Source organism: Dendrobates tinctorius, unplaced genomic scaffold (genome assembly GCF_039654945.1).
Source record: "Dendrobates tinctorius isolate UK_male_01 unplaced genomic scaffold, ASM3965494v1 ptg000040l, whole genome shotgun sequence".
Taxonomy (NCBI): domain Eukaryota; kingdom Metazoa; phylum Chordata; class Amphibia; order Anura; family Dendrobatidae; genus Dendrobates; species Dendrobates tinctorius.
Window position 1 is genome coordinate 25,445,412 of NW_027361708.1, and position 12,774 is coordinate 25,458,185.

At 44.1% G+C, this 12,774-nt stretch overlaps 1 long non-coding RNA gene across 1 annotated transcript; it reads left to right on the forward strand.

Moving 5' to 3' along the window:
* Positions 1-5,135: 5,135 nt before the first annotated feature.
* On the forward strand, positions 5,136-9,890 carry LOC141088752 (uncharacterized). The gene is made up of 3 exons (XR_012232046.1): positions 5,136-5,364; positions 5,466-5,658; positions 8,172-9,890. It is a non-coding gene; the product is annotated as an uncharacterized lncRNA (long non-coding RNA).
* The last annotated feature ends 2,884 nt before the right edge of the window (positions 9,891-12,774 follow it).

The following is a 12,774-nucleotide window of genomic DNA, read 5'->3' on the forward strand; positions in this document are numbered from 1 at the left end:
GAGGCACCTAGGCCAAAGGCACTGCCGAGAACCAGCTGACGATACTGGAACCCGGATGGGTAGCAGAAGGAACAAGAGCAAATGGAACTAACGAGGACCAGCTGACGGTGCTGGAACCCGGAGTGGCATCAGAAGGAACAAGAGCCAATGGCACAACAGTGGACCAGCTGACGGTGCTGGAACACGGTTACTAAGCAGGAGGTACCTGTGCTAGAAAGCACTACCAAGGACCAGCAGACACTGCTGGAACCCAGATACCAAGAAGGAGGCACCTAGGCCAAAGGCACTGCCGAGAACCAGCTGACGGTACTGGAACCCGGATGGGCAGCAGAAGCTACCCCTGAAAAACAATGTTACAAGGCTGCGAGCTGGCCGCAGCTACCAAAACCCACAGTCCTACAGGGGGTGCTTTTCCTATTGGCAATACGGAACCAGCCTTTATTACCAGAACCCGCAGCCCTCATAGGAAGCACCAAAACTGCAGGCACCATAGACTCGGCTAACCCGACCGCAAAACGACTGGACAACGTTTTGGTGGCAAAGTGACGTTGACACTACCCGGAAACAGCAGGCGTGCTGGAACCAGGTTGGGCAGGAGGGAGTACCCGAGCCAAAGACATTTCCGAGGACCAGCTGACGGTGCTGGAACCCGGATGGGTAGCAGAAGCTACAAGAGTCAATGGAACTACCGAGAACCAGCTGACGGTGCTGGTACCCAGATGGGCAGCATAAGGAACAAGAGCCAATGGCACAACCGTGGACCAGCTGACGGTGCTGGAACACGGTTACTAAGCAGGAGATACCTGTGCTACAAAGCACTACCAAGGACCAGCAGACATTGCAGGAACACGGATACCGAGAAGGAGGCACCTAGGCCAAAGGCACTGCCGATAACCAGCTGACGGTACTGGAACCCAGATGGGTAGCAGAAGCTACCCCTGAAAAACAATGTTGCAAGACCGTGAGCTGGCCGCAATTACTGAAACCCACAGTCCTACAGGGGGTGCTTGTCCTATTGGCAATACGGAACCAGCCTTTATTACCAGAACCCGCAGCCCACATAGGAATCACCTAAACTGCAGGCACCATAGTTACATAGTTATTAAGGTTGAAGGGAGACTTTAAGTCCATCTAATTCAACCCATATCCTATCCTAACTTGCCCTAACATGTTGATCCAGAGGAAGGCAAAAAAAACCCATGTGGCAAACAGTAAGCTTCACATTGGGGAAAAAAATTCCTTCCCGACTCCACATGCGGCAATCAGACTAGCTCCCTGGATCAACGCAATATTAAGGAAACTAGTGTATATACCCTGTAATATTATACTTTTCAAGAAAGGCATCCAGTCCCTTCTTAAATTTTAGTAGGGAATCACTCATTACAACATCATATGGCAGAGAGTTCCATAGTCTCACTGCTCTTACAGTAAAGAATCCGCGTCTGTGACTATGCTTAAGCCTTCTTTCCTCCTGACGTAGAGGGTGCCCCCTTGTCCCCGTCACAGGTCTAAGAGTAAAAAGATCATTAGAAAGGTCTTGGTATTGTCCCCGCATATATTTATACATTGTAATAAGATCACCCTTAAGCCTTCGATTCTCCAAACTAAATAACCCCAAGTGTAATAACCTGTCTTAGTATTGCAGACCCCCTAGTTCCCTAATAACCTTGGTCAATAGACTCGGCAAACCCGACCGCAACATGGCAGGACAACGTATTGGTGGCAAAGTGACGTTGACACTACCCGGAAGCAGCAGGCGTGCCTGAACCAGGCTGGGCAGGAGGGAGTACCCGTGCCAAAGACACTTCTGAGCAGCAACTGGCGATGTTGGAGCCCAGGGTCAATCATGCAGCAGGCTGAGGCCTACTTGAAGCAAGTTTTATATCGGTTGTACACTACTATTGATTGTAACCGTGCTCCACTTAGGCCTCTGGCTCTACTGTCTCTAGTATTTCCCCTGGCCGGCAACCTCGCCAGTTGCTGCTCTGAAGTGGCGTCTGCACAATCCACACTTGTTCCTGAGTTACTGGGGCTCAGTCACGTCAGTTGATCCCCTGATGTGTGTCCGGCAAGGTCTCCTGCTCTGTCCCCATTCCCACTACTAGTAATTTTGCAGACGCCACTTCAGAGCAGCAACTGGCGGGGTTGGAGGCCAGGGGAAATACTAGAGACAGTGGAGCCAGAGGCCTAAGTGGAGCATGGTTAAAAATCAGTAGTAGTGTGACTGTGTAGGCAGCAGGAGACTTTGCCATCCACACAGCAGGGGAACAGCTGACGTTACTGAACCCCACTAACACAAGGAGCTAGTATGTTTTTCTCTGTGAAGACGGCACTTCTGAACACCAACTGGCGTTGTTGGAGACCAGGATCAAGCATGAAGCAGGCAGAGACCTGATGGTTTTTGAATGTGGAGGCAGCAGGAGACATTGCCGTCCACACAGCAGTGGAACAGCTGACGTTACTGAACCCCACTAACACAGGAGCTAGTGTTTTTCTCTGTGAAGATGGCACTTCTGAACACCAACTGGCGTTGTTGGAGCCCAGGATCAAGCATGGAGCAGGCAGAGGCCTGATGGTTTTTGAATGTGGAGGCAGCAGGAGACTTTGTCGTCCACACAGCAGGGGAATAGCTGTTGTTACTGAACCCCACTAACACAGGAGCTATTGTTTTTCTCTGTGAAGACGGCACTTCTGAACATCAACTGGTGTTGTTGGAGCCCAGGATCAAGCATGGAGCAGGCAGACGCCTGATGGTTTTTTGAATATGGAGGCAACAGGAGACTTTGTCGTCCACACAGCAGGGGAACAGCTGACGTTACTGAACCCCACTAACACAGGAGCTAGTGTGTTTTTCTCTGTGAAGACGGCACGTCTGAACACCAACTGGCGTTGTTGGAGCCCAGGATCAAGCATGGAGCAGGCAGAGGCCCGATGGTTTTTGAATGTGTAGGCAACAGGAGACTTTGTCGTCCACACAGCAGGGGAACAGCTGACGTTACTGAACCCCACTAACACAGGAGCTAGTGTGTTTTTCTCTGTGAAGACGGCACTTCTGAACACCAAATGGCATTGTTGGAGCCCAGGATCAGGCATGGAGCAGGCAGAGGCCTGATGGTTTTTGAATGTGGAGGCAGCAGGAGACTTTCTCCACACAGCAGGGGAACAGCTGATGTTACTGAACCCCACGAACACAGGAGCTAGTGTGTTTTTCTCTGTGAAGACGGCACTTCTGAACACCAACTGGCGTTGTTGGAGCCCAGGATCAAGCATTGAGCAGGCAGAGGCCTGATGGTTTTTGAATGTGGAGGCAGCAGGAGACTTTGTCGTCCACACAGCAGGGGAACAGCTGACGTTACTGAACCCCACTAACACAGGAGCTAGTGTGTTTTTCTCTGTGAAGACGGCACTTCTGAAAACCAACTGTCGTTGTTGGAGCCCAGGATCAAGCATGGAGCAGGCTGAGGCCTGATGTGTTTTGAATATGGTGGCAGCAGGAGATATTGCCGTCCACACAGCAGGGGAACAGCAGACGTTACTGAACCCCACTAACACAGGAGCTAGTGTTTTTCTCTGTGCGGACAGCATTTCCGAGCGACAACTGGTTGTGTTGAAGCCCAGGATCAATCATGCAGCAGGCGGAGGCCAGCTTGCAGCAAGTTTTATATAGGTTGTAGACTACTACTGATTGCAACCGTGCTCCACTATGGCCTCTGGCTCCACTGTCTCTAGTATTTCCCCTGGCCTCCAACCCCGCCAGTTGCTGCTCTGAAGTGGCGTCTGCACAATCCACACTTGTTCCTGTGTTACTGGGGCTCAGTCACGTCAGTTGATCACCTGATGTGTGTCCGGCAAGGTCTCCTGCTCTGTCCACATTCCCACTACTAGTAACCGATAACTCAGATATAACAAGGATCATCGGCACGTTTGGCTGTCAAAATAAGAGCGTGTTGGGGATTCTCAACAAGCATTGGGATATTTTGACAGCTGACCCTGATTTGACAGAGATTGTAGGATCTCGACCAATGATAACCTTCAGAAAGGGGCAGTCCCTTAAGGATAATTTGATTCACAGTTTCTTTAGTAGATTGGGCCTGGCGGGTACCTGGCTGGATCATAAAACCTGTGGTTTCTTTAAGTGTGGCAAGTGTGTAAATTGTAAATATATGAAGTCCTGTAAATGTGTGGTGAGCTCTTCCAATGGAAAACAATTCTTCCTCTGGGAATTCTCTATTTGTAAAACCATTATACTCATAAATGTGGCAACTTGTAATTGCCCAAAGGACTATGTGGGTAAGACAATAAAGGAGTTCAGAAGAAGAGTGCGGAAGCACATTGGGGATATAAGCACAAATGTGATACCCCATAGCCAGATACATTAGTGAGATACACCACGGCAATGTTGTGAAGATTTTATTTACTGTTATTGAAGTTGTTAAACAGAACCCCAGGGGGGAAAGTTTGAAAGCTTGCTTCTCCAGAAAGAATGTGCATGGAACCATCGGTTAGATTCAAGGACACCAGTTGGTCTCAATGAGAACTTGTCATATGTGTGTTTTTTATAAGTTCATCTGGTTAGCCTTGATTATATTATGTATTCAGGGACTCTTATTTTTCTTGTCATGCTTAGTTATAATCCATGCAAGAGAAAAAAAAGTGTTCAGCTCACCCTTTGTACTTCCATGTTGCTTTCAAGCATGGGCCACAGCTCTGTCAGGCAGTAGACAACATATGGAAAAGACGGTCCAGCTCAAAAGGGTAAAATCCAAAACATTTTATTTAGATATCCATGAAATAGGTATGCAAAATACAAAAATGCATAAACCCGACCGGAAAACCGGAGGGAAGGTTGAGGAGACACTTAGTTATAATCCCCATGATAAACATTGGGGTCACAAATCATTGTGAGCACCATCATTTTTATATGCGATTTCTATTTATACTATTGTCCTTGTCCCTCTAAATAATATTTATATATATTACACATTTATGAGATGGCAAGTGTCACGGAGAGTATCAACTAATGTTATCATGTGACCCTTGGTCCGCTCCTATCAATGACACAGGTTTGCATTCCAAGGTCAAAACGCACTATGCCCATTTGTATGACTCATTTCTGTCTGTATTGTTAAGAGCTGCGCGTCTTCCGGACCTGCTCATTGCAAGGTTATTCGGAGACAGGAAATGTATATGCGCTCCAGGTGGAATGCACGCACGGGTGCATATGAGTGATCTTCCGGTTTTGTCTTTACACCTTCCCGACATGCGCACGGTAAAGGCCTCCGGAGACAGGAAATATAAATGCGTTCCAGGTGGAACGCATGCGGTAATGGCGTGAAATGACTTCCTGTTCTTTCATCATTGAAGGTAGTTATATTTTAGCCTTCTACCAATAAGCATGTATGATTTTAAATGACGCCAACCTTCTAAAAATCTAGAGGTCAAATGTCATCCATGTTCATGATTAGGAGACAGCACTCGGCTCCATTTTGAGGAATATTGACATATACTTCTAGCACAAGGAGGAAATTGGTATCTTCCTGTTGATTGGGTTATCTATATTTAGAATGGACATGGGTGCCTACCATGCAGCATCCCCACATCTATCCTCCTGATGATCCAATATGGTAAAACACGAGGTTTCTTGAATATCATCAAATCGTAAGTACCTTTTAAGCTTGCTGTTATCAAAATGTGTTTAGTGTATATCATGTGTGCAATCACAATTTTTATCTATCTTTTGGGCATTTTCTTTGGATGTTAATTGCCTTATGGCCAAGATTATAGTGAGATCAGGGACACCAAGGGAGAGCCGTCGTGGTGCGGGGGCACTATTCTGCTGACCAGTAGGGTGTCAACCTCTGCTGTCAAGAAGGCTATACAGTAACGGGGAACAGTACAGTGAGGTACTAAGTGTTTGCACTTGTTACTTTATTAGTGTGTTACTATTTCACCCATTTTTGCACTTGCTTTCTATTGCTTACCTCAATATCAGTCCTCGAATGGCTACCTCTATATACTGCTTTTGTTGTTTGGATAAATGGGTGACTATATGGCTGACCAACTTACTGACATCTAGGAGAACTAGGGTCAGCCGCCGAGGAGCGGGGGCGCCAATCTCGTTTTGTGTTTAGGTTGCCAACCTCAGCTGGTAGAAGAGCAGAAGGCTAGAACTCGACTCTTGTGGATATGATGGTGCTAGTGAACAGAGCCAGTGGTCCCATAAATAGTAGAATATATAATCACTGCACTGATAGAGGTTGAAGAGGTTTGCTTCAAGTGAATTGTTTATTAGAGGTGATAGGTGAACTGACAGGCAAAAATTAACGTTTCTGGGAGCGGGAGGTTTTTGCTGGAGAGGGCAGGCGGGCGGCGGACCATGTGCAGTGCTGGATAAGGTACATCGATGACTTGCTTGTGGTTTGGCAGGGATCATCTAGCCAACTTCAGGAGTTTATGGAGAGTTTCAATCAGAATAGGTTTAACATCAAGTTAACTTAAATCTATAGATGGTGGACTTCTTGGACTTCAAAATACAAGTCGATCAGCAGCTGAAAGTACAAACTGATGTCTACAGGAAGCCCACCTCGGTTAATTCCCTTCTCCATGCCCAATCTTGCCATTAGTGAGCAACGATTAGGGCCATCCCTATTAGCCAATTTCTACGTATTAGGAGAATCTGCTCATCAGATGCTAGGTTTCAGCAACAAGCGGAAGACCTCAGAGAACGCTTCTCAATACGGGGCTACAGTCAACGCTGTATCAAAAAAGGATACAATAGGGCAAGAAAAGCCAACAGAATAGCTTTACTACATTCCACCTCCAATAATAACACAAAAGGACAACACGGAATAACTTGATTTATTTCTACTTTCAATGGAGAGTGGGATAGTATGAGAGATGTCCTTAACAAACATTGGAACATCCTCAAAATGGAGCCCTCACTAACTAAATTTGTATCTGAACGTCCCTCTATGACATATCGTAGGAGCCCAAATTTGGGTGACATCCATGTCCACTCTCATTATATTCCTACAATAAAAAGACCATTCGAACTCCTGTGGCCCTCCACTTGGATGTTTCCCCTGTGAAGACTGTGTGGCCTGTAAGAATATCTTACGTATATCAACTTTCCAATCGGCAGACGGTAAATAAAATTTCTCCATACAGCATTATATAACTTGCAACACCTCACAGGTGATTTATTATGCCACCTGTGGATGTGGGAAAATATATGTAGGGCTTACTAGTTGCCAGTTAAAAATTCGGACAAGGGAGCATGTCCGTGATATACTTGCGGCCAAAATGGTCTCTGACTTCACCCAACTAAAAACGATACCTCGACATTATAAGGTTGTTTTTGATAACTAAAAACGCCAATGCGTCTTTTTGGAATGAAAATGCAATTCCTAAGGTGAGCGACATTTTGGACAAAATGTCTCTGCATTACTCGTATGAGAAAAGTCATGCTTTGGCAAACGACTATTTTGTAAAATTTGACAAAAGATGGTGGAGATCTTGGGCGGATTTTGCCTCTGGTAGAAATATGTCTTGAACTCTGTTTGTTCTCCTTCCATGGTATAACTAACAAAATAATATAACAAATTTAAAACTTGATTGTACAAATATATCCTCTCTAATGGATACAGTATTGTGAAATTTATATTACTGTTAGTGTATTACTATATCTCATTGGATGTCAGTATATATAAATATATTACTGTTAGTCAGTTTAAATACTTAATTTTTTTAAGATAGCCCTACTGGTTATTTTGAAACGATCTATTACTGTTATATTGTAACCTACTGTAATATGATGATGACACAATATTACTGTTAATATTTAAAATTCAATAAAGTTTGTTGAAAATGACATTATAAGGCTGTACACAATTGTGATCCTACAACATTTTTAGTCAGGGGGATTCAACATGTGAGAAGTGGGATACGTGGAGGAGATATTAAGCGCCTCCTTGCTCAGAAGGAGTGCAGGTGGATCATGGTTCTTGGAACCATGACACCACATGGTCTCAATGAAACATTGGGTTTTGCGTCTTTTTTATGATTCTAGCAGTTTAGGTTTTTTCTGACCTGCCTCGGTCTCTTCACCTTGTGTTTTTAAATACTTGTGTTTTTATTGTATTTTAATTTGTTTTTGTACACCTTGTTCTCAGGTATCCCCAATATTGTCATCTTTACACTATTATCTCTGTACCTTCGCATCATGGTGATCAACTAGCAAGATGGAAAGGCTGAAAAACATATGGACCCTGCATCTGTTATTTCTTTTTGGAATGCAGGATGTATCCATTTATTTTATTTGTCTTCTGTCTATGTCTACAATCATTTTCATGTCTATACTTGATGCTGTATATCTTACCATATGCGCTTTATGAAATATGATTTGGCAATTAATATATGCTTATTTATAGGTGCAAATTTATAATCATTATGTTTATCTATATTATTTTTTTTCTTCATACTGGGTGCTTTATATATGATTATAGATGGTCATCCTCCTGATGATTAATAGAAAGTTTTTTCTGCACCCAGGTGTGTTATATGTATGGTTAGTATGGATTAATATGTATATTTCTATGTGCACTTATTATTATATTGCTGCCTAATGGTAATTTTTTGCCATGCATGTATGCTATTGTGGTGGTTTTAGTTCCTCCTCCGCTGCCCCCTCGGCGCGTTCATGATGTCAGCTGGGGTGGCCTGGCGCCGGCCGTTCCCCAGAGACATCTGCGTGTCTCCTGACTCCTGCATTGCCTTGGTGCGACTTTGGCGCCGGTCGCCCCTTGGTGACGCAGCTCAGTTACATGGCAAGCGTCTAGCCCAGCGGCTCTGCTTTCTGGCACCGCCGACGCGTCCTTGAGGGTGGTGGCGGTGGAACTTTCTCCTCCCCTTAGCGGTACAGCGCATGTGTATACTTTTTATATGCCATTGGTGCCACTTGATCAGATGACTACATTGGGTGTGTATTTAAATTGGTATACACACCATCTAAAGCCACGCCCCCTGAGGAAGCGGCACATTAGCCGCGAAACGTGCGTTGGGTCCCAAGTCAGCACATTTACCATACAGTGCCATAATGGGTATGTTATTTTTGATTATTTGAGTTGCTTCTCATTCATAATTTTGGCTTCAATTAATATGTATCTTTCAGGCACCGCCATTGTTCCAGTAATATCATGCATATTGCTTCATATTTGATTGTATGCTATACACATTGACTCTAGCGGTCGTCTCTTTTTGTGTGGCTATTCCTGCTATGACGGGACCTACATAGGTCACTAGACATGTGTCCATCATTTGGAAGTTATTAGTGCAGTTACTTGCTACACATATTTTCTCTTATTTATATAAAGAGATAGCCTTATTTGGGCAACATATAATTCAGTATACAATCTGACGACCAGCTCTGCCCCTTTTTTGGTGCATGATAAGCCTCAATATATATATACCTTCATGCCCTCATGCACTTAATTTTTGATTTGGTCATCCCCATAGACATTTAGATTTGCACCTGTCTTTTTGCTGCTGTTCTAAATTGTATGGAATCTATTTTCAACTGCTGCAGCATGACATTTTTGAGTCATAACATTAGGGCCGTGTGCAATAATTGATATAATATCTATGAATCTAATTTACTATTTATTATTCACATATGCACAATTTGCTCGTATCAACAAAACAGCTTTTGACTTACTCATACTATAGCAGGGCTGTCTATTTGGTGATCCTTTTGACCATTAATAGTGCTGACCTGTTTTTCTATGGTTCTGGGTTACCTATTTATTGTATGCCTCACTTAATTATATCTTAAAACTGCCTTGTTCCCTTTATGTGCCTTTTTTTATATAAATAAAAAATTGATTCTAATTATACAGTTTTTGGACTCCATTGTTTCTCCTGTTTTTCATCATGTTCATCATGTTCCGATATCAATGCAAGTCAATGAGAGAAAAAAATCGGAATTATAAAATAACCACTACAGTGGTATATAATGGATTAAATGGAGGGGAAATACCTCAGGATGATGGGGAAGGAGTTTGCAGAGGCAGAGGAGCAAAAAAATCGCTAGAAAAATGCACAGAGCGAAAGCTGTAGCAGGAGAACTGGTCGCCATCTTCTTAACAGCGGTGTTTTTTCTTTGGGTTAGGATTAGTTGGGGTAGGGTTAGGGTTTATGGTTAGTAGGGTAAGGGTTAGGGTAAGGGTTAGGGGTTATGGTTAGGGGTTAGGGTTAGTTAGGGTTATGGTTAGTGTTAGTAGGGTTAGGGTAAGGGTTTGGGGTTAGGGTTGGTTAGGGTAATGCTTATGGTTAGTAGGGTTAGGGTTATTAGGGTTAGGGGTCATGGTTGTGGTTAGTAGGGATAGGGGTTAGGGTTAGTAGGGTTAGGGGTTAGGATTAGTAGGGTTATGGTTAGGGGTTAGGGTTTAGGTTTAGGGTTAGTAGGGTTAGGGTAAGGGTTAGGGGTTAGGGTTAGTAGGGTTAAGGTTAGGAGTTAAGGTTAGTTAGGGTTATGGTTAGGGTTAGTAGGGTTCGGGTTAGGGTAAGGGTTAGGGGTTAGGGTTAGTTAGGTTTAGGGTAATGCTTTTGGTTAGTTTGGGTTAGGGTTAGGGGTTAGGGTTATTAGGGTTAGGGTTATGGTTAGTAGGGTTAGGGTTAGTAGGGTTAGGGTTAAGGGTTATGATTAGTAGGGTTATGGTTAGGTGTTAGGTTTAGGGTTAGTAGGGTTATGGTTAGGGGTTAGGGTTTAGGTTTAGGGTTAGTAGGGTTAGGGTAAGGGTTGGAGGTTAGGGTTAGTGGTTAGGGGTTAGTTAAGGTTGTGGTTAGTAGGGTTAGGGTAAGGGTTAGGGGTTAGGGTTAGTTAGGGTTAAGGTTATGCTTATGGTTACTAGGGTTAGGGTTAGGGGTTAGGGTTATTAGGGTTAGGGTTAGGGGTTATGGTTATGGTTAGTAGGGTTAGGGGTTATGGTTAGTAAGGTTAGGGGTTAGGATTAGTAGGGTTATGGTTAGGGGTTAGGGTTTAGGTTTAGGGTTACTAGGGTTAGGGTAAGGGTTAGAGGTTAGGGTTAGTGGTTTGGGGTTAGGATAAGTTAGGGTTATGGTTAGGGTTAGTAGGGTTAGGGCTAGGGTAAGGGTTAGGGGTTAGGGTTAGTTAGGGTTACGGTTGTGCTTATGGTTAGTAGGTTTAGTGGTTAAGGTTATTAGGGTTAGGGTTAGGGGTTGTGGTTATGGTTAGTAGGGTTAGGGGTTAGGGTCAGTAGGGTTAGGGGTTAGGATTAGTAGGGTTATGGTTAGGGGTTAGGGTTTAGGTTTAGGGTTAGTAGGGTTAGGGTAAGGATTAGTGGTTAGGGTTAGTGGTTAGGGTTAGTTAGGGTTAGGGATAGTGGTAATGGTTAAGGGTTAGGGGTTAGGGATAGTTAGGGTTAGAGATTTAGGGTGTTAGGGTTAGGATTTCCGATTTCCAATGTGAAAAAAATATCGGAATCGGGAATCGGAATTCCGATATCGCAAATATCGGGCCGATTTCTGATATTTCAATATCGGAAAGCTCATCCCTAATGATGACGCAACAGGTTCTACCATTTTATCGAGGATAAAAGCGAAAACGTTTTCTCCATATACCTAGCAAGGACATCAAGACAAACGACTGGGAAAAGGAAAAGAAAAAACTTATCTCCTATGACCTACATTGTGCAATACTAGAAGAATACCATAAGCAAGGAAAAATCCCACGAGGCCTACGCAGCAACTTACGTCCAACACTATTTTCCAACAACGAGAAGTATTGTGCCACATTTCAAAAAAATCCTCAACAAATGTTCCTTTGACATCATCCTACTGACTATAGAGTATCTTCAGGAAGCTATTAAGGACACTGAAGAAAAAGTGGCAAGTATTGAGACTCAACTTACATCTACTCTCAGTAGCACCGAATTTACAACCCTCAAATCTTGTCTACACATCAAAGGACATTGGAAGAAAGAAAACGTACTAAATTTCAAAGGGACACAGAGGACTATCTAACAAACAGAGTCTAAAGATGGGAGGACCGATTTCCCCGACTACAGCGTCCGAGATACCATCGCACAGGCAGAGGGAGCTATCCCTCAGGGGGCTCCTCACCTGTCGGAGGTTCCTCTCCAGGTTCCAGCAGTGAAACTGGTGGCACCTAATCCACGAGACCGTCTTTTTTAGGGTCAAACACACGCCGACCAGGAGATCAAGGAAGACGAGAAGCAGACCGCCACATGACCCATCGATCACAGGTAGGAGTCCAAACTTGGTAGTTAATATATCTGACTATTCCCTCTCCCCCCTTGAACTAAGAGTTTTTAACATGGGCCTATCTTTTTGCTCTACTCCCAGATGGATTATTTCGAACTTGAAAATGATCTACATCATTTTTATCGGAGCATCAGACTCAAAAGTACATTTTGAGGATAATTTCAACTTAAACATAAACACGCTTGGTACAATAGCTGACCGTGATAGGGGACCCAATATTACAATCGACACCCTGGGCCTGAGAAACCCAAGTAATTTTATGCCACCTAGAACAAATCATGCTGTCAAGACTAGAGTTGAGCGAAACGGGTCGAAAAAATTCAAAAGTCGCCGACTTTTGGCAAAGTCGGGTTTCATGAAACGAAACCCGACCCTAGGATGAGGTCGGCCACGAGGTCGGCGACTTACGCGCCAAAGTCGCGTTTCAAAAGTTTGTTTTGCGCTCTTTTTCAGCCAATCAGTATCCACGGACAC